This window comes from Plectropomus leopardus, chromosome 13, assembly GCF_026936395.1.
Source record: "Plectropomus leopardus strain MGB_pleo_1.0 chromosome 13, ASM2693639v1, whole genome shotgun sequence".
Classification (NCBI taxonomy): Eukaryota; Metazoa; Chordata; class Actinopteri; order Perciformes; family Serranidae; genus Plectropomus; species Plectropomus leopardus.
In genome coordinates, this window is record NC_142188.1 from 15,976,413 (window position 1) to 15,998,625 (window position 22,213).

Here is a 22,213-nt window from a genome sequence, read left to right on the forward strand (position 1 = left end):
AAACATTTGTGATTTTCAGTAGCTGTGTCATGACCTCAAGTGAGACAGCAAAAATGTTTCGTGTGAGCTTCGACCTCAGCTCCTGCCAAAACCTGGGAGTTATTTCTGGAAACTTTACAAATTGTATCTGGCAGGAAAGCAAAACAATAGACACTGTAACCCAAAAAATAGTACGCATTTAAATGAGTGTTATTTATTTATTGCAGACATTAACTTTTTATGTTAGTTCTAAAAGTTTTGAAATTATTATTGGTTTGGTTCAGTCCCTTCCATGAGCCAGACACCCTGGAGAATTGTGACCTGGGCCACAGCACACATTTCCTTTTGGCAAAAGCTCGAGAGGAAGTGGGGACTGTGAAAGGCCAGTGGTTAACAAGCCCTGTGAAAAAGCACTAACCAATCCAACAAGCTAGGTATTATGCCAGTTAATTAGAGGCAAACAAGAGGCAACTTTGTCTGCTGAATGGGATACAAAGTAGGCTTGTTCTCGTGCTACAGTAGGCTCGTCTGCAAACAAGAGCCCGGAGCAACCTGAATTGCAAGCTCAAAAGTAAATTTGCATGTAACTAACTGTTAGCCAGGGTCAGCAGTGTACACACACGCACACACACACCGAAATCGGCTGCTCCCTTCACAAAAGCTGCTTCCTCTCTGTTTCATCACGCAGGCCGGGCTTTGTTAGCGTGCGGAAATGCCTCCAGAGGGAATGAAAATACTGGCAAGTCCCTGCAGCTCTTTCTGGAGAGAGTCACGGGGGAAAAGAGACGGTCCTGCAGCTGCAAGATCACACACACACACGCAACCACACACATGTATGCCAAGTTGCCCATGTAGGTTGAGGGCTCAGGTTACGTACAGAGATAACCGTGTTAACCTAAAGAACATAAACACGGGTGTGTGGTTACAGGGCTGTCAGGGCACCGGAGGAGCCAGAGGAAGCGAGCACTGACAGTACAGAATCTAAAGCTGGGCTAATGTTGTCACGCCTGCCGCAAAATTATAGGCAACGTCACTGTGAAAGCTCATACCAATGCTAAAATCAGGGGTTTTCCAGCCTGGGAATTACATTTGAAGAATGAAATGACCCTGCTTCCTTGATTCATTAAGTCATGCAAGTATCTTATTGAGAGATCCCACAGAACAGGCCAAGAAAGGTCAGGAAAAGTTGAGATATCGGAAGAAATTTAAATCAGAAGTGACATCTTAACTCACTACCCATCTCTCTATTCCATATCCACTAATCCACACATTCGCACCTTCAAGCATTTCCCTAAACTGCATGAAAAGCAGAGCAACCAGAGAAAACCAACACTGACACCCAGAGAGTGTGAATATTTCACAGTTTTGGGTGCAAACCGCCTCACGGGTGCAATCTTTATGATAACCACCGAGCCACTGTGCAGCCCAGTACCTTTCTAATGCTCTTAAAATTTTCTTAATATTCCATTACCTCACTCCACGGCCATCTCGGTTGGCGAAAAACACATGTTTGTAATCAGACAACAGCACTCCAACAACAGATGATTGCAATCAAACAGTCAATGGGCAGCACTTAAGGCAAAAATACAGCATATTAGTAGAAAAACAGAAACCCATGATTTTAAAGGAGTACATGATGTTTTCAACAGATTGGTCCATTGTTGGAGTAATGAAAGTGCAGGCACAGGAATCATGCATGTGCTTCATGATAGTTCTTCCTCTTCAGTATGTTAAAAGCTTACAGCCATTAAGACTGGTATTAACAGAAATAAGAGGTCAAACCATCCAGTAAACAGTTGTCAGCTGGTATTTGTTATTCTGTCCTGCAAATTCACAAACTGCAAGTCGTTGCATATATTTAAAATCCACTGAAGAGACAAGCAGGGGTAATTTGTGGAAGTATTTCAGGAAAGCGTCGGCTGCACACAGTGAATTTCAGCTCTGCACTGACTAACTGTGCCACCCACACTCACATTCAGTTGACCCAGGGAATTTAAAACAGTATGCTATTTTTATTTAATATTTCATGTAAATTGTACCTCCTACACAAAACTGACAGACTCAGCCGCCTTGCACCATGTCTTTCCATTACAGTTGCTATAAGTTTTCAGAGATAATACGAGTAGTCGCTTACTATCAGTCAACACACTGTGTGTGTGTGTGTGTGTGTGTGTGTGTATGCGTGCGCGCGCTGGGGGTACATACTGGTTTTAACTAGTGACCAGTATCTACTGCAAACCATTGTGCTCACCATCTCCACTGGAAGGAGCTTTACAACAGATTCCAACAGGGCCAAGGAAGTACAAGCCTTAAACTGGTTCAACAACAAAAACTTCTTAGCGCTTCGTTTCGGACCAATTATATGATTTCTCATTTTGTTTTGGATGTAAGCTGCATTTATAAAGCACTTTCAACCTCAGTCATACAAAGTGACTCACAAAGGGTCTCATTCACCCAAATCCACAGTCACCACTGGTGGTGGAGCTGCCATTTAAGACATTGGTCTGCTCATCCGGAACAATCTGGGGTTGTTCTGACTTTGACTTTCGGACCTGACACACAGGGATGCATGGATTGGTATCGGTGCAGATTCTGACCTTGTTATGCACATAAGGCACAATTCAAACTCTACCCCTTTTGCACAGACATCACACTATAGGGCCACTTCCACGTCCCTTCTACGCTGCCTTGGATTTTTTACACAGATCCAAATAACAGCGGCATCATTCAGCTCCAATGTGTGATTTCACACAGCATCGCAGAATCAAAAGAGGCGCGATGGGCATGACGTTTAACACAGCGGCGCTAACCTCTAGTGTGATATGTAACATCGCGGCCACTTTCTAAATAATAACTATGCAATAAAATGGCAATAACAATCATTTACCATCTCTGTTACATGATCTCATCCTCTGCTAAGCAGCTTCCGAATCTCATTGTTTTCCCAATTTGCATTTAGGGACATTAGGGACCACTTTTCTCCTTCTTTAAACTAGCTGTTAATGACTTTAACTGCTTTTAAAATATCCCGGTGGGTTTCACACATATCACATTGTCAAATTGTCACACCTGTTCTGCAGGCGTGTCTATTTCAGCACTGTTACGACCCACCTCACAATTAAATAATTTCATCCTTATTTAAGTTAGCGTAGAGCTAAACCAGAAACAACCAGCTTGGTCAGCGGAAGTTAGCCCAGTCACCAAAGTCTCTAATGTGCTTCCTCTATGGGACCAATGATGAAGGTAGTTTTAAACCTTGGAAATCAAACTTTTTTGGCTTCATGTACCACTGAGCAACTTTTACAGGCATAAACAAGGCCCCACCTCTAACACAATAATCTTTCCATGGTGGCACCTGACTGGAGCATTAGCGCCATATACTGCTTATCATGATGAACCAACTCCCAATATTCACATAAGAGCACAGGATTTCTGAAGATTTGGTTGAAATGTGTGCTACATTTGGATAGAAACAGCCATTTGCCTGTGCACTTACACAAATCAGGTCCCGCATATCACAAACAAAAACATGCAGGTTAGGCCAAAACATCCTCCGCATTGAGAAAGAGCTGTAACACATAACTCATGTGATGATTTGTTATGTTCACCCTCATTTAAACCGTAAAAAACCCTGCTTTTCAAAGTTAGGCTGAGCAAGACGGCAAATATATAGATGCATGTGCTATGAACTCATCGCTTGACAGATAAGCTGTGCAACACGCTGAATTCCCCGAAAGTGTGTTCTTATAACAGCAGAAAGATGGACTTCTGACCAAACAACTGACTGAAACCGTGTCTTATCACGGAGATATCAGGGGAAAGCAGATTCAAGATGTACTGACAGAGTAGAGGAGCTTTCAAGACAGCTGCTCGAGTTTCTCTCTGTCACTCTCTCTCACACACACACCCATGCAAACACACACTCCACTCCCTCTCTCCTTTTTAGCCAGTGACAGCAGGCACCCAGCGATGACATGAGGAGTGTCTCTGGCAGCCAGTAAGGCAGCACTAAACAGACAGAAATATCTGCTCTGACAGACGGACAGACCGTCACCCACTACGACATGCATGCAGCTGTCACTGAGCTTACCACTCCTCTTCCCAACCCCTCTGGTTTGATTTCCTTTATGCTTTCTCTACTGTTGGAACACTGTTTCCCTCATTTTTTCTTTCTTACAGCTACTGTATTAAAAAGCTATACCAACATTTAGGACATTGTGCTTGGCTCTGCTTGGCTCACGGCCACAGAGGAGGAGGTTCGGCTTTCATAAGGCCAACTGTTGAGCACACAGCCGTCCTCCACTTGATCAGCGCTGGCCTGCGCAGGTCTAGCTCTTTGGCCCTTTTCACTTACTTGTTCTTTTGGTCTTTCTTTCTTTCTTTCTTTCTTTCTTTCACACAAGAATCCATTCTCCTCCTCTCTCTGTCTGTTTAGCTCTCTCTTTCGCAGCCACAGCCGTTCTCAATTAGGAGGGTCAGGGAGCGGAGCGGAGAATAACTCAGACTCTGGTATCTGGAGCTGGAAGGACCCAAAGATCAGCAGCAACTAGAAACCACCGCTATAACGCTCTGCGCCAAACACTGGGCTGTGGCTGCCTGTGTGTTTGCATGGGTGTGTGTGTGCGTGTTGCATAAATCTGCTCCGTGTCAACAGGTTGTCAGTGACCTCTGACCTCCACATTTAAACAGACTATGAAAATGACAGGGCAGCTAATGTTGTGATTGGCGCAGAGCTGTCCTCTCTCCTGCTGGAGTGTAGATCTGTCTGCTGTTTGATTTAAAGATTCTGGTGTTAAAACAATCACACACACACACACACACTCACGCACAGGCAGGCACACCCACGCACTAGACGCTACTTTAATTGCTTTGTTTCAATGGTCCCCTCTGAATGGGAAAGAAGCTGGGGGCTTCAGTTTACAAGACACATCTGCAGGTGTTGCATTTCAAACCGAGAAACTCAAGCTGTGAGGGAGAACACATACACTAACACAGGAGAGCAGATAGAGGAATATAGAGACAGACTGTCTCTTCCTCTCTCGTATACACACACACTGCAGGTGCAGCACTGTTCAGCATTTTCCTCCACGGCATTCAGCCTGAAAATGCTGGCACATCTGAGCGAGGTGAAATTGAAAATCTCTTAACATCTGTGTCTCTTTATATCAAAACACTGACTTTAATGCAAGACAACGCACAATATACGACAAGACAGAGCTGAGGCGCAGTTTATTGAGCACAGACGTGTCAAATGGAGAGAAAGAATGTGCTTATCAATGCTTGGATGTGGCGGATGCTTCCCAGAAGGCATTGCGCACTAAAAGTCTGACAGAGCCATAAATACCACCAGCTAATGTGGCTTAGGGTCATGTAGGTTTTAGATAACCTCTACATGGCCGGTACATTTTGTAGAAAACTACTCTGTTGCCACAAAGCCACTTGTGCACAGCATCTCCCACCATAGAGTTCTTAGAAAATAGCTCATTCAAAACTATTTTCAGCCATTTAATTCAAAGAGAGCAGTGTCACTATGAGAATCAAATCTGTTTGTTATAGCCGAGAGTCGAGTAGTTTGGAGGATCTTGGGTAGCGTGCCTCCTAATTCACTGAGAGAAAGAGCAATCAGCTAAGCTTCAGATGGCATCCGACACACGACCGATTCAATCTCCTTTCTTCAAGCATCCCTATTGTAATGTTCCCACACACTGGCGTGCATGCCGCATTGCACACATTTCTGATAATCTATGCAAATAGGCCACAGATGGACGAGTACGTATCTAATTGAGAAGCATATGTGTCGCACTTTTAAAAATAATAATTCTTACATCTCCCTTTGATTTGTTTTCTCATCCTGTTCCTGTCATCCTTCGTTCATTCACTCAGAGTTACGTGTGAGTGCGATGCTGGCGTCTTGCCACACCATTTGTGAAATTATTCAAATGAGGACAGCATGTTTCTTTTGTTTACCGCCTTGAATGGCGACACGGAAACAAGGTTGGAGTATTCATGAACGCCATTTCTCACTCTCACTCTACGGCTACCACCTCCTCTCTCACCCCTCTCCCTCTCTCTGGGAATCCTGCCGCGGCATTGGAGGAACGTCCCCGGCATTATGAGAAGCCATTAATGAGTGTGTGGCGTAGCGTGTTGTGATGCGTGGCATATTACAGCCATTCATCAGGACCGGGAGACACTTGACAGGCGGACAGCCAACAGGTTGTGTAATCATATAACACAGCCATGTCAGGCCTGCCACGGCTCCATGTCCCATTCAGGCCTCTAATGTTGTTTTCCTCTGGGTAATTGACGACGGCAGACAGAGAGAGTCCCGATGATGGATAACATCATGGACCGACTGGTGCAAAAAGATGGCGGCCTACCGGAGTGATGTCATTTCAGTTTGCATCAACTTTCGAGATATTTGCAGGAAAATTCTGGTTTATCAAAACGTTATTTGTGTAGTTTTGGCAAAATTTTTTATTTGTTATGCACAGATCAATCGGCTGGTGATGGGTATCGGCCGATTTTTAGCTTTATCAGCCAAGACTGTTGACAACCGGTCAGTCTGACATGGAACGGATATGATCGAATGCATGAATCGCACAATGATTCACACCGTGTGCACAGTCAGTATCCAACTACGCTCACAGCCGTCACAGCTGCTGCGAGCCCTTCTCAGGTTGTCAAATACTGACATTCTTAGGAACTTTATTTCTAAAACGAAACAAATTTGGTGACTTATTCAGACCATCAGGGAAAAAAAGCTGTAATTCATTCCTATGCAAGCTGCTCAGAGTAATGGCAGTGACGGCTCTGCTGCCAGCACTGCGGGGTCGCTCTTCTCCTCTTGCACCGTGCACACAGTATGGGCACGCAGGAGGTGAGAAGACGCTGCTCGCTGCATGAGTGAGAGTTTATACATACTGCACACATACACCTTTACATTCTTGTAAATAAATATTGATTCATAAATATTTTGTATAAATAATTAGATAAATAGATAAGTATAGCTAGATAATAAATAGCTGACTCTCTATAATAGGCCTACATACACTATATGAAATACTGTTTTCTCTGATTCTTCCTCTCTGATATGTAAATAATACATTTGAGCATATGTAGCTCTGTCGCACCTGCTGCCTTGTGGGAAAGTAAAACACATTAGATAAAGTGGGATATACTGAAATTAGTTTTACAGTTGGATTTTATTTGTAAAAAAAAAACACAAAGAAAAACTCTGTCCAGGAATGGGGGAACTCTTTTTGATTTTGACATTTGTTTGATCCTGTAACCTGGGGCAGTTTTGGAAAACAAGGTAAACCTAATCTAATAGTTAATGTTTTATTATGAACATAACATAACTCTAATTTTCATAAGTGAAAAGTTACAAAAATGTTTGTGTGTGCTGTCTATTATAGCTCTTAGCGAGAAAGAAAATAAGTACCGGCCAAAATTGGAATCGGCAGGCCAGACTTGCCAAAACAGCAATTCGGAATCAGTCAAGAATATTACAATTGGTGCGTCTTTAGTTATTATAACTTTCTCCCCGTCTGCTGAGATCTGGGATCATCAACAACACTAAGTCAGACAGGGCAGTGCAACTGAAATATTGACAGTAATCTGTCATTGCACAGGAAGTGAAGTCAAAGTTGAACCAGAATCCAGACACTTCGAATAATTTGACCTTTTCACCTTTGCTTTGTCTTCCAAATACGTTTGGTTAGCCTGAGGGTTTATTTACAACCTGTATGATCATCCAGTCGCTCCTGTTTCTTGCCCCATGTGACTTCAGTTTTGCAATGTCGCCCAGATCTCAGCTGTACAATGTAAATATTAACTATTTTTATCGCTACAATCAGAGGAGAGGTGGCCAAGAATAACTCCCAAGTTGCATAAAACCTGAATTTACCTTGACACAAAGTGAAAAAGCAAGAAAACAAAGCTAGAAAACACTTGTTGTTGATGCGTCCTGATCTATTTTAACTCCATATTGAAACCATGTAGGTATTATTAGGTTTAATGAGTCACAGTTGTGTCAAAAGGTTATCGAAATCTATTAAAGAAACCCATTTAAGACATTAGCAAAAGTTATTGTATTAATTGTGTTTAAACATGTCCAAGTGAAAGTGTTACTCTGGTAATTATAGTGTACCAGGAATGCCATCTGACGCCGAGGAATGTGTTGCAAATATTCCGACCCCTCTTTAACAACAAAACTCTCTGCTGCATCACAGAAGTATTGGTGGCCCTGAGGCGGTGTTAGACGTTGTTAAGGATAGCAAGTATCCTCACACAACCTGTTCTGCTCTGTCCCTGAGCTGGAAAAGAGAAGACAATGTTCTCTCTCATCCTCCCACTCTCACCACTTTATACCTCTGCTTGTTTGTGAGATGCCTCTTGCAGCACACAATCCAAAAAAGGCCAGCTTGTGTATGTGAAAAATGGGCCGTTAAGACAATAACCACAATAAATATCTCCGGCGAGGATAAAAATACTCGTTCCTGTCTTTTGAATATCATCACACGCTCCTAAGCTGCAGCACCCTGAGGTGAAACTCCTTAGAGAATCAGAGTCTTGATTAGTCTCTTATTGTCTCTCATAGTATAATATCTGCATCCACATAGAGGAGTTCTGCCCCTCTGTCAATCACATGAACACATTAACCCAAGAAAACCTTAAACATGGAGAAGGAAAAAGATGGAAAGTGGGGAGGAACGACAAAATAGAGGGCGCAGGAAACAAAATGGAGTGAAAGAAACACTCAAGAATGAAAAAGAAGGCTGGGAATGGGATGTTAATTCCCTAGGAGTGAACTAATCCCTAAGAGCTCTGACATCCTTTGCTTTATCTAGGAATGCCATGTGGCACAAGGCACAGTCAGCACACCAAAAAGAGCCTAACACTCAGACTGCGTCCACTGCGTCACAATTTGTAAAACACTCTACATAAGCAAAGGATATGCGAGGAAACAACGCCTGTATCAAATGATCGGCAAAATCTAAAATGAGAGAAAACGCAGTAGGGCTGCAACCAAGGTTGGAAATGAACTTTCTGGTCCACCTGCCACCGTGGCTGGTAAATTTACGAAATCTACCTACCTACCTACATTTGCACATTTATTATTTAGTGTCATATTGTGATTTTTGATCTTATCCAAATCTTCTATTGATAGCAAAGCATCTGAGCACTTTTGTTATGGTTTATTGTGTTTTGTCTTTCATCAGTGTGTGTTGGAATTTTTAATTTTTAAATCCTGGAGCACGGAGCGTACCTAGGGCACAAACGGAGCAGCAGAACGGGATTATCCACGCTGCAAATCAAACTGCATCAATGTGTAAACTGTTGCTGTGGAAAACAAGAGCATTTCTTATACTGGATTCAGGTATCCACAAAAACTACCCAATTTAGAGAGGGAACACAGAATGATAAAAAAGCGACATGCACAAGTTAAAGAAAAAGAAACCAAATTAACATCTTCGATTTGCTTTTTTTGTCCAACAACTGTCCAAAACACCAAAAAAAATTCTTTTAGTATCATAAATGACAAAGAAAAGCAGGAAATTCTCCCATTTAAGAAGCTTGAACCAGCAAATGTTTGATGTTTTTGCTTGACAAATGACTGAAACAATAAATCCTTCATAAAAATAGTTGGCGGGGTTAGAGGCAACATGTTTTTCTCTTAACCTCAGTGCTCCTCAGCACCTGATCATGTCTGGGCAATATTTACGCCATTGTTTACCAAAAACTCATTTTTTTTCCTCTCATGGCTGGTGATTTATGATTTATCTACTCTGGACATCATCTTTCAAAAAGCAAAAAGACAGATAAGTGTGGACACAAGACGAAAGTCGGGGGGAAAAAATATGTTTTGCTTTTTTAGGATGAACTACCGCAGACAGGCGTCCGGCTGTACACAGGTAAACAGCTCCAGCATAGCTACAAAGGTTACGTGCGTCAGCTTCATAACTAAGCCATGACCCTTTAACACAGAGCTATAAATTTCACCTTTAGTGTGGACACAACACACTGAGGGAATCCACCCAACTATTACACACTCAGACAAACACACACACTCTTCCTCTCTCCTCAATCTCAACTGCATGGCCTCACAACAGCCACAGTGTTCAGTGTCAACAGTGGTCACACTATGTGGCGCTAACATTAAAAATGCATCCAATTAAAGCTGCAGGGGAAAAAACTCCTCTGTAAACGGCAACAGTCTGTAACATGTTTGCAGCGATGATAGGCTTTCTAAACAAATTAAGCCAGAGGAGCTCTGCATTACTCATCCTGGCTGGCTGTCTGGCCAAATTCTGCCTCAATTGCACAGTTGTTTGATCAACTGTTGGTGCGCTGTGTATGTGTTAATGTGAGAGGAGGAGGAGAAAAAAGAACAGATACGAGTCCAACGGATACCAGGCGGGCTGAATACAGCACGACAGCAACAGAGAAACGCTGCAAAATTTGTCTTCCTATACTTTCATGTGTCTGCAGTCGTGTGCTGTCACATTTTTGCGGCTCTGTTCTGTCGGTTGGCAGCTTCTCTCTTTCTTTCACTGTGCATTACTTGTCACTCTGCCGATGGTCGGCGCGTGTGTATTTGGGTAGTGTATGTGTGTTAAACCTGTCGCTTTCCGTGCTCTGACGTCCGTGTGCTTATCGCTTTGGCTGATCCATGCTAGTCGGGCATGTGTGTACAGTATCTATGTCTGTCTGACTGTCATATACGTGTGTGTGTGTGTGTGTGTGTGTGTGTCTGTTTGTGTAAGAGGCAGATGTTCCCCGGCAGTGCCATTGCTCAGTGTTCACACACACGGCACTAAGGAAGATTAACCAGCATTTTATTTATTTATTTACTTCCTGGATCTGCCCCCAACCGCACCACAACCCCCCCCCACCCCACCCCAATCCTCCTTAATCCCTGGTAGCAAAGTATACGGGAGGAACAGCAAAAGAGAGTGCAGAACTGGGGCTAGGTGGCAGATTTTTGCACCACTCTGGGGCTATGCAAAGATGACTAACTTCAGCGCCATGAGAAAAAGTGTTCCTGCTCTAGACACTTCAATTTGAACCACAATAATCTCCTCAAGTATCACCTTTCATTGGTATAGTGCTGATATTCAATATTATAAAACTATTGTGACACATTAAACTCTACAAAAAACAAACAAAAACAGAAAAAAGCTCCTGCTGCTGTCACATCTCACACAGCTAACAAGCAGCCTAGAAAGTCACACAGGCTGGCTCCTCCCCTTTGACAGCTTTCATTCCCGCCAGAACCCCCGACATATGTCGAGGTGTGAGGGCCCGTTCATCGCTGCTTGCAGCTTTAATTCAATCTTTAAAACCTGACAAAAGGCCAGGATCAACCTGGCAAGAAAAATCCCACAAATTGCAAAAAAAATAGTAAAAGAAGATTAAGAAAAATAGTTCTAAACAGGGGGAGCATCATTAGAAAATTATCAAAAACTGGGAAAAAAAAGTATTATCTCCTTTGAGTCGCCACAGGAGGTACTGTAGAACCAGTGCCAAAGTGGGGTCTGTATTAACAGGACAGCTGGCATAATGCGATGGGCTGGACGATGGGCAGGACAGGTGGGACGTTTGAGACTGAAGAGCTCCTTACCATCCGCGCAGAGGACGAGATGAGCTGCCATATAACAAAGCAGGTAAATGATTTCCATCGCTACAGATTTGCTATTGTTTAGGAAGCGCTACCAATGTCTTATATCACAGTGAGACCTACGCTCTTGTGTTAAACATCACGCCTCTTTTGGTTCCACGATGCCGGCAGGCTTCCTTTGATCACACACTTGATTGGTATGATGCCGCTGTCGTCTGTTTCTATGAAAAAATGCAAATAGGGCATAAAGAAGTGACTTCGTAGTAGCCATATAGTGTGATGTCTGTGTAAAAATGACTATAGTCTAAAAAATCCACTAAATCTACACTTGCATTCACTTTATGTCACCAGATATCTGCATAAACACATGAATCTTTCTCCCTACTCCCAGTCCTGCCTCTACCCTCTGTATAAAACTGAAAAATTAAGTTCTTTGGAAACAAATGGTTCTTGAATCATCATGATTTTTGTTCAATTCTCCAAGTATTGACACTGGCCACAGGCTTCTCGGCGGGGACTGGCTGGGTTTTTTAGAATGGAGCCAAATAAGATCCTGCACACTCCTCATAAACAGCAGCTGCAGGCTGCTCAGTTCCCAGTTCCTCCCCGGCCACCAGCCCAGGAGGGTCCAATCAAAACCAGCTACACTACTCCCTCACTTTGCCTTTGCGTGCCAAGTCTGCTCCGTGTCGGAAAAAAAAGCCCCGGACTAAACCAAGAAGCGTGCAAAAACATTGAGCTGTGGATTAAAAGAAAAATCTGTTTACCTGCATGAACTCTGACCTCAATGGTACTGCCGCTGTGGTGGCCGCCCCCTCCCCCACCCCACCCTTCATATATTCCTCACGCACGGTCCTTCGCTGACCCCCTCCTTAAGCGGTGATCTGAGGGGAAGGAAGACAGAAGAAAAGGCTGTTAAATTTCTTTTAATGGAATGCCAGGGAGAGCCTGGTTCAGACAGAGGACAAATGTCTCACAGAGAAATACACCCCAGTGTTGAAAAATGTATGCAGGAAGCCATGAGGGAGTTTGCTATACTGCCCCATTTACTCTACCTCCTAACCCTGCCGGAGAGCCAATGAACCAATGAACAACTGCACCACCTATCACAGTGCCGTGCCTGTATACTGCAGCAGTCCTGTATACCCCCACGACCCCACCCCCAACTGCATAGGAACAATGTCCTTCCTAAAGGTTATCAGCAGCCTGGCGCTTGGTCAGCCCTCATCCTGAGTCCATTACACACACAGCGGCGAGATTCACTGCCTTAATACACCTCTCTTAGTCTCTCCTCACTGCTTCGCTGCACCCTTTACAGGCTGATACAAATCCAGCATAGGCCCAGAACACACATACACAGGTTTCAGGATTAGCCTACCAGTACACTGCCATTCTGTCTCCAGACATCTGCCACGCACTTCAGCTCAATTGGTGTAGGTTTCATCATGAATACTGTGATGAAATACCACATTAGCCTGCATATTACACAACCCTTATTCTTACTCTCTGTTCCCTTTATAAGACTTTTCTGCCAATTCTAGCAGCATCATCAGGTGAAAAATTCTATTTGTCCAATACCTTATTTCATGAACGACGAACAAGAGATGGTGAACCAGGTCAATATCAGTGTGTTAGCGTTGTCACTGCGAGCATGTCAGCATGCTGATGTTAGCATTAACCTCTAAGCCCCTGCTTTCTGCCTCTGGCACGGCTGTAGCCTCTTTACTTTAAATTCCATGACTTAAATTGTATTGTCACATACAGGATATATGAAAATACATTCTAAATATGTTTGACACTAACAGCTGATTAGACTGCTAAAGTGAATGCAAACCTGTGTCAAATAAGTCATTCTAGACCAAAGTGGCACTGGGGGAGGAAACTGCAGCTACATATCATATCTAAAATTGCAAATGTTATGTCTTTGTTGTTATGTTTATATATTTTACACCCCTTTTTTCATACTGAATCGAACTGGTAAATGGACCTGCACTTGGATGGCACTTCTAGATCTTTCTAGATGTTCAACCACTCAAAGTGCTTTCCCGCTACGAGTCACATTCTCCTATTCACACACACATTCATACACTGGTGGCCAAGGCTACCGTACAAGGTGCCACCTGCTACTTAGTTTTTGAAACACTCATGCATTCACACACCGATGGAACAGCCATCAAGAGCGGTTTGGGTTTCAGTATCTTGCCCAAATATATTATAACGTGTCGACTGAAGGAGGCTACGAACCGCCAGCCCGGTGGTCGGTGGACAACCTAACAAATTAACATGGTTAGAAGCCAACTTAGTTCCAACACAAGAGCAAGAAATAAGCTCATTTTTTAATATCGGGGTCTCCTCATGGAACAACCAGCCACTGCAAAGACAATTTATGAAACAAAAGTTAAGGGGGCTTTGTGGGAAATGTTGATGGTTCACATTTTATGGAGGGAGTCTGAACCACGGGTCTGGAGCTGTTAGGGGGACAAGCGGGTTCATATTGTTTGTTTCCATATATTGTAGAGCTGCAACTAAAAATTATTTTCATTGTTTGATTAATCTGTCATTGATTTTCTCAAATATTTGATTAGTTGTTTGGTCTAGAAAATGACATTAAATGGTGAAAAATGCCAATCAGAGTTTCCCAGACTTACAAAGCCTTAGATGATGTTGTCATATGTTGTTTGTTTTGTCCAAAACCCAAATGTCATAGTTTACTGTCATCGAGGAGAAAAGAAACAATAAAACATTTACATAAGAGGCTGAAATAAAAGTATCTTGACTTTTGTTTCTTATAAAAATACTGATCAATATTCAAATTACTTGGCAAATAATTTAATAGTTGACAACTTATTGATTATTCCATTAATCTTTGCTGTTGTTGTTTCCATCAAGGACCACATTGGAAATTTTGTTTTACGTGTTTTTTTTTTAAGTTTTATCTTCTGGGATTTTTGTCTCATGATATCCCTTTGAGTTGTTGTGTTTTTAAATTCCAAATCAAACTTAAATCAAATGACTAAATGTAACAAAAAAAGAGGTCACTTGTAATGAAAGAGCCACAGAGAAGTGTCACCTGACTCCGCAGCTACGCTGCACACGACAACAGTAACCGCAACTAACAATTTTATTGATTTCGGTCTTTATCTTTAAGTCTAATGGCAAAGATAGTCCCCCAGGAAGACGCACTACTCTCTTTTCTCTCCCATTGTTTCATCACTTCCAATCTCTACCACTGGTACAAACAAGCTTCCTCTGCTTCAGGCTGCCCTCGTGGCCATTTTCCAAGAGGTACAGTATATCTTGGCACTTCTAATCAGAGTCGAGGAAATTTTGGCCAGTGGGATGCAACCATTTACATAAAAATATGGGAAAGTAAAAGAGATTTCATATCAGTAATACTCGAGGGAACGACTACAAAAAGGGACTCAAGAAATAGTGTCAAACCAAGTGCATTTCCACATGACAGGTGTTCAAACTCAAACGGATTATTAATTTGTCGTTTGGTTTATAAAATATCAGAAAATGGTGATAAATGTTGATAAACGAAAGATGATGTCAACAAATACCCAAACATACTCATAGAGGAGAAAATAAACTAGAAAATATTCACATTTAAGAATCTGGAATCTGAGAAACTTTAATCTTTTTTTTTTTATCTTTAAAAAAGTCCCACAGTGGTTAATTGATTACCAAATTAGCTGGCAATTATTTTAAGAGTTGTCTTCTAATAAATTATTCAATAAACAATCGCAGCTCAAGTTCACACTAAATTTTTAAAATGAAAAAAAAAAAAAATAAATAAATCATGTCTTAAATATGAAAGTTAAGAAAAAAAATGTTTTTCTTCTCAAGGCTAACTCTGAAATATCTGTTCGAGAACAATATGCGGATGGTTTAAACAGGAGTGGCGTATGGGTGGAATGGGGCCCCCCATACATCTTAACACCTGCTCGTTCATTTAATCCACGAGAAGAGGGGAGCATACTGACGAACATACTGTGGGAAGAGGGGGTTGATTTTGGACTGAGGCCAAAAAGAAGAGGACAGGGCGGAGAAGAAACCCATAAATACGCAGGGAGGCGAGCAGGTGTCGCAGACAAATGTGATTTACAGGCTCTACATCCCGTACAGTGCTGACAGGTAAGCCTATTAGGTTGATATTACCCAGCTATAACACGCAATGGACCCTCTTAAAAACGTCTGTGTGGTGAGTGTGTAAAGGTTATGGTTTTAAGTGAAAGATTACAATATCACGTTGTTAAGATGGCCATACATAAAGTTCCCAAATTCAATTTTTATATTAAAACTCATCAGTTGGTTTAATTCATTTCAGAACATACTTCGTCATCATTTAGCAAAAATACTAGAGAGTTTATGTTTATCTGTCTAATAACAACAACATGGTTTTATCAAAGCTGAGGACTGGATTCAAGTTTAAGAGCACAACTGGGCAAATATTTTTTCTCATACTGAAATGACATCAGGCTACAAAGCCAAAGAGTGCGAGTGAGAGCTAAATACTGAGATGGCAGTGCGTTTCGGAAACTGCCGGGGAGCAATCACCCAAGAATGCAAACGTTTATGAGAAACTAAATGCACTAGAACATCGAGCGGAGATCTGCAATCGAGTTTCACTTGTAATACTGCATGAGAGACACGAGACTACAAGAAAATTGCTACCACTTGAGCGGCACACTACAGATGGTGTTGAGAGCAACACAGCACAAAGCAATGTGTTCCTTAATAATGTGGTGAATATTGCAGTGAAAAGCAGAGTGCTTCGTACGAGCTTCTGCAGACTCCAGCTCTTTTTTTTCCCTTCCCTGTCAGAAGTGTGAACTCTTTCATCCCGGATATAAGAGGCTGCGGTAAAATCCTCAAAGAAACTAATCGTGTTAAATGAGGTTTGTGTCTGTATCCATGACTTCTGAGTGTGTGTGGGGTTATAGGTGCTTCTGGAAGACTAAAAAACTCCTGTCACCTTTGGATCTAAACTCTGTGTCAACTCTACACTCGAGCCACTCGTCTCCTGTTTCATAATCGAGCTTACTCTCTTAACACTTCAATCCTGGTAATCGTATCTGATGATGTGGCTGTTCATTGACTGCGATAAACCAATTTTCTGTGCAAAGCCTTTAAAGTGATTCAAATGCTGGAGATGACAAAGCCCAAGTTTTCCTGTTAAAAGCCCTTAACACCACAACGTTTACTTTAGCTTCCGGGGGGGAATCCGACTCTCAAGCGGCTGCACACACTCACACGTGCACACATTATATATCCACACACACACACACACCTTATCATCCGAGGTTGAGGAAGCAGAGGAGCTATAAAAGCCAACCTCATCTCCTTAAAACAGGCAGGGCTGTCCCAGGGCATCTTAACACAACTCATCAACTGTTAAACCAGAGAGAGAGGCAGAGCAGTAAAAATCAATGCCCCCCAACACGGCAAACAGCAGTCAATGATGTTAGGTGGAGGAGGAAAGAGCAAAAATTTGCAGCAGCGTCTGGAGAGGTAAGGAGAAGCAAGTGGGAGGGAGAGAGGGGAGAAGAAAGTCCATGTTAAGCTAAAAGCGGTAAGCTAATATATGTAATTGATTACCTCTATGCAAATAGAAGAACTCTAAAGACCAGAGAATGCAATTTAAAGCAGCAGAGTCTCTGAAATCGATTGGCGCTGTGAGTGAGAGAAGCCATTTCCCTCCAGCCAAGATAAAACACTTTACTATGAGCTGTCAGATACTTATCAGGAGGAAATTAGCAGAGGAATACCATTTTCCCAAAACAAACAGGTCAAGTGTTTCTCCTCCTTGAGTGGTCTCTCCCTCTCCTTCACTCTCTGACGCTCTGATATCATCATCCGTTATTTCCTCCTGTTTAAACGCCAGCAGTGAGGATGCTGAGGGCCGCATTTCATTCAAACTCATCATTTGTAATAAAAAAGCTCAAGCAGGCAGGTGTGCTTGTTGTTTGAAAACGGAGGAGATGAGGTCTCTGGCTCGCCTCAGCTCCCGGGAGCAACCCCAGAGCACACCAGCGCCCGCCACAGCGCACGTACACTCTGACGCAAGTCCGTCCTGAATCTGAGAGCCACATCTCACCAAAACAATATTTACGTTTTTTTGGCCTGCAGTGTGTGTTCCTGGCTGAGAACAAAAAAAAGAAAGAAAACACTCATAGGAACAGAGCACAAAGAGATGTCGAAGCAGGCAGCAGCCCACACAAGACAGCCTTGTCGGAGAGAGAAGAGGGCGGCTCGGCGTCAACATCAACACCGGTTCTGCAGTCATCGCTCAGCAGGTAATTATGATAACAACGTGTTCCCTAGGCAGCTTCTCTCTGATTTAGTTTCCAAGCACTTACCCTTCCTAAAATCTCCTCCCGATAACATCTGATATGATTACAAAGTCAAGATCCTTTTCAAGGAGCGCCCACTTATGTGCCTCTAATTTGCTGTATAGTAACTCTCCCTCTTGTGACTGCTCAACGATGCTTCTCATCTTATTGTGTATGCTTAGTTAAGGTGTTGCACCGTTCAGATTTTCATAACATTTTGGAAAATGCCATGACATAAATGAACCTCACCTACCAGCGCCATCTGTTATTGAGCACTCCACCGCCTGCCGTTGCCTCCAGTTGTAAACACAGCCTCGCCACATGGGGAAATACATCATTCATTGTGTCTGTTATCATCCAGTTTTAACAGTGGGAGTTTGGCCCTGAATGGAGTCGGCGGAGTTGACCCTGTGATTACCTCTGCGATGAGGCATTTTCCTTGGCTGTCATCACAGCCGACCCCTTAAACAGCCAGCGCTGCTCGACAACCTCAACAGCAACGGGGCTAGGCTGTTGACATACTGAAGACATTTGAGATAATCCCGGAGATGTCTCTGTGTTTTCCAAGATTACATCTTCAAAGGGGAAACGCGGCCGGCAGCCTCTACTTGAAAGGGAGAGAGATGCGGAGGGCTCTTGTTCTGAAGGAGGGGGTGGAATAGCTCAAGAATGCAATCATGGTTTTGGAGTGGAGGAAGGCCTGTCCTGGCTAGCTAAGCTGGCGGGTGGTGGAGAGGAATCAGACCCGAGAGAGAAAACACACCTGTTAGATGGGACAAAACAGAGGGAGGTAAAGAAAGGACTCTCACCTGTGTGACCTGACAAAGGCTGTAAATCACACAGTGCATCTCAAGCCCTGCCCTGCCTTTTGTGAGTCTGGGTATGTCGTCATGTTGAGGTGAAATGGTCCGGTTCAAAGAGTAAAACACACACAACAATAATAAGCAGAGTGATATTAGGCAACAATCTCATCACTTTGTTGGTATGTCATTTTCCTCAGAAAACTTTTCTTTTCTTTGTTTTTCAGCACATGCATGTTATGCCATGTTGGCTACAAAGAGGAAGAGGAGGGACCACCAAGCTTGTGAAAACAGCAGCTGACACAAGGGAAAAATCTGCAGAAATTGGAACATAATTTAGTCTAATCAGTGTTTCTCAGACCCTGATAAAGACCCAGAGTCAATATGTGCCAGTCCATTAGATTGCCTATTTTTAAAGAATAAATAAATGAGATTATTTACCCAAAAATGAAGTGCCTTTTTTCTATATATATATAGCTGTGTGCATTCATTTGAGACTTTCGAGATTCTATTTTAGTACTTTTACATTGTAACACCAAAGAGCAGCTGGGGGGCCGGCCATCAGAGCCAGGCATCACCTCCTTCTTCTACTGTAACCAAGTCAGCGGTCAAATATTGGCGGTAATGCTCCATCCGGATTATAACTTGCCATTAAGAAGACAAAGTCGAGATGAAATGGTGTGTTTGTCATATCCATAAGAGGACAATGTGTTCAATTTAAGACAATACTACACCATTGAAAATCATGTACGAAAGTAAGTAGTGTACAAAGGATACTACATGGAGGTGTACTGACCAAAGTATCTGAGACATCTAAGAATTAAGACAATTTAGACAATTATTTAACGTTAAATCTAGCCATGACACAATACAGGTAGCCTGTATTTAATTGACATTGCAGACCTTGTAACTTTAGTGAAAGGGCAATACTGAATCACCTGATGCCTCATTTGACTATGTTTCTATTGTTTGTGATACCAGAGCAGACGCCTCACTTTTAGAAAACAATGTGAATTGTATGTTAGCATGCGTTGGTGTTGACAGAAAACTTTTGAAACTAACTTTCAGGACTACATACATCTGCGGACTGTTGTCTTGAAGTGATCTTTAGATTAAAATGTGACAAAGTGAAAGTAAAGTTGTTATAATCCCTGAGGGAAGATCTTTACTCTGCCTGTGACCCATCCTGACTATTAGCTTCCTGTACTGTGGGTACTGTAACTCCAGCGATCATGACTTAACTCCTGCGTAGCCTCCAGGCACTTCTCTCCCACAGTGATGTGCTATACATACATCATCACAAAGCATTTTTAGATACTTTGCATGACATCTGCGCGGAGCTGTGAGCTGCTGCGCGGCTACTTTACATCTTCCAGCATAATCCGAGCATTAGAGATGCTAAATGAAATGTGTCACAGACAAATTGCTTAGGAAGTATTAAATAAAAGCAAGACATTATGACTCATATCTGCAACAAATGTCAGCAGTGACGTCCTCTGTGGCTGCAAGCACCTCTTAATAATGACTCACGGAAGTGTTTGCTATCGTGGTTCTGACGGACATGGAAATCACTCAGCAGTATCCTTTCTGACTGCTGACCGTCATTGTGAAAACATTGGTACTAATTATAGGACAGGAGTATTTTGACACAGAACATGGAGGAGAACTGTGAAGAACACAGAAGTAATAATAGCATTTTCTACTACAGCGGCCAAAACGCAAGCGAAAAACTGAGTGTTTCTGCTCGGCCCCCCGTCTCAGCTGACATCATCAGTGAGTCAGCGACCAGAGCCCAGAGCTGGGATCAAAAAGCACAGAGTGAGGTCTGTCTATTATCAGCCGCACATACTGTACGCCATGAGAGGGCATTAACACCCAGACAAAGAGGCACAAGTCACACAACAACCAGAAGGCTATTTTTGAGCGGCGAAAGAAAGAGATGGAGAAAAACAAATATGTCATCAGCGGGAGGCTGAGTCGACGAATCAGTTGAATCATAACTGAGTCTCACAGAAGGGGACTTATTTTAGAGTGAGCACCACTAAACAGCAGACAAAGCAGCATTAGGTACAGCACGGTTCCTCTGAGCGAGCTCTGCGGTGGGCCCCTCCTCCGTCCCTCCAGCCTCACTGGCCACGGTTGAAAAATTAATGCAGCAAACTGACAACACTTAGGGCCTCCCCCTCTCTCTCTCTCCCTCTCTCCTCCCCGTGTACCAAACAGGATCAATTACCAAAGCAGGGCTCCACTCAGTAGCGCTAAAGAAACAAGAGGCACTCTCCATCACAGCTGTGTGTGAGTGTGCACGTGTGTGTGTGTGTGTTTGGGGGGGTGTTCGGGCAGGCTTATGATGAGCAGAAAGAGGAGGAGGAGGTGGTAATAGTCTGTTTGCTTCTCTCTAATGACAGCAGCAGAGTGGATTAGTGAGCCTCCTAACCCATCAGCATCACTCCTCCCAGTAAGTGACAGAGCATGTAAATAACCAGTTGTGGCCACTAGCAGGAGAAAAGAAAAGAGCGAGACAGGGAGGCTAATAAAGCGGGATGGTCTAAATGTGAGTGTTTGGTCCTGCACGCCGTCGTTTGTATGCAGGTGGAGATTTCGAGGAGTTCCATTTCTACAACATCAGCCAAGTTATTCAAATGCAGCACATCTGACTGGAGAGGATAACATAAAGAAAGGCATCAGCAGAAATGGCAGCAGGCAGTAATCCCCCGGCCAGGCCACTTGTGTTTGCCGCGCAGGCAGGAAGGCAGCGCTGTCAGTGGCAGCAGCAGCAGCAGCAGCCATACAGGCCTTATCAGTGGCAGCCATGGGACTCTTCTAATAACCCTGCTGATGCTCTGCGGTGCGAGGACAGACAGGGAGACCGACAAACAGACAGGTTTCACTTCCCACTTAAAGAAAAAGCCAGAGCGCCAGGTATCAGCCTGTCACTGTGTGTGTGTGTGTGTGTGTGTGTGTGTGTGTGTGTGTGTGTGTGTGTGTGTGTGTGTGTGTGTGTGTGTGTGTGTGTGTGCAGACTCTGAGTGCATTTTGTCACATGTAATGTTCTGACAGCTTCATACATGCTGTCACTTTCATCTAAATGCACTCCAGTACTGACCGCCCTGTCTATTAACCCCCTCCACGCACGCACACACATTCATTCTGCATTTATGACAGTGTTTTTTAAACTTAGGCGAGCTGGTGCTACAGCCCCAGTTGGAGCGTATCTGACTCCAGTATCATTATCACCATTCAAAAGGTCAAGCGCAGTTCTTCCAGCCTCTTCTTTGTGATTTATGCCTTTGTGCTATTACCTCTGTTCACATTAATCTCCATCTGTAAATCTAATCACGCCGCCTCACCACTGCGGCTCCTGGTGCTCTCAGGACAGAAGCCGTGGCCGACGGGAAGCAGCTTATGTAAATACACAGGCTGTTGACACAAGACGGGCAGCACACGCTGCTGTGACGCGGCATGCCGATCAGGGT

The 22,213-nt window shown here is 43.3% G+C and overlaps 1 protein-coding gene across 6 annotated transcripts in view; it reads right to left on the reverse strand.

Moving 5' to 3' along the window:
* zmiz1a (zinc finger, MIZ-type containing 1a) overlaps positions 1-22,213 on the reverse strand; it is a 127,257-nt gene that overhangs the window by 86,266 nt on the left and 18,778 nt on the right. For 3 of the 6 annotated variants that reach the window (XM_042501728.2, XM_042501724.2, XM_042501727.2), the window contains exon 2: positions 12,370-12,486. The exons of 2 other annotated variants lie outside the window; for them this stretch is intronic. The gene's annotated coding sequence lies outside the window, so the exon portion shown is untranslated. Of the gene's footprint in view, positions 1-11,725; positions 11,745-12,369; positions 12,487-22,213 lie in introns of those variants that run through there. One more of the 6 variants, XM_088086384.1, reaches the window with a different exon arrangement.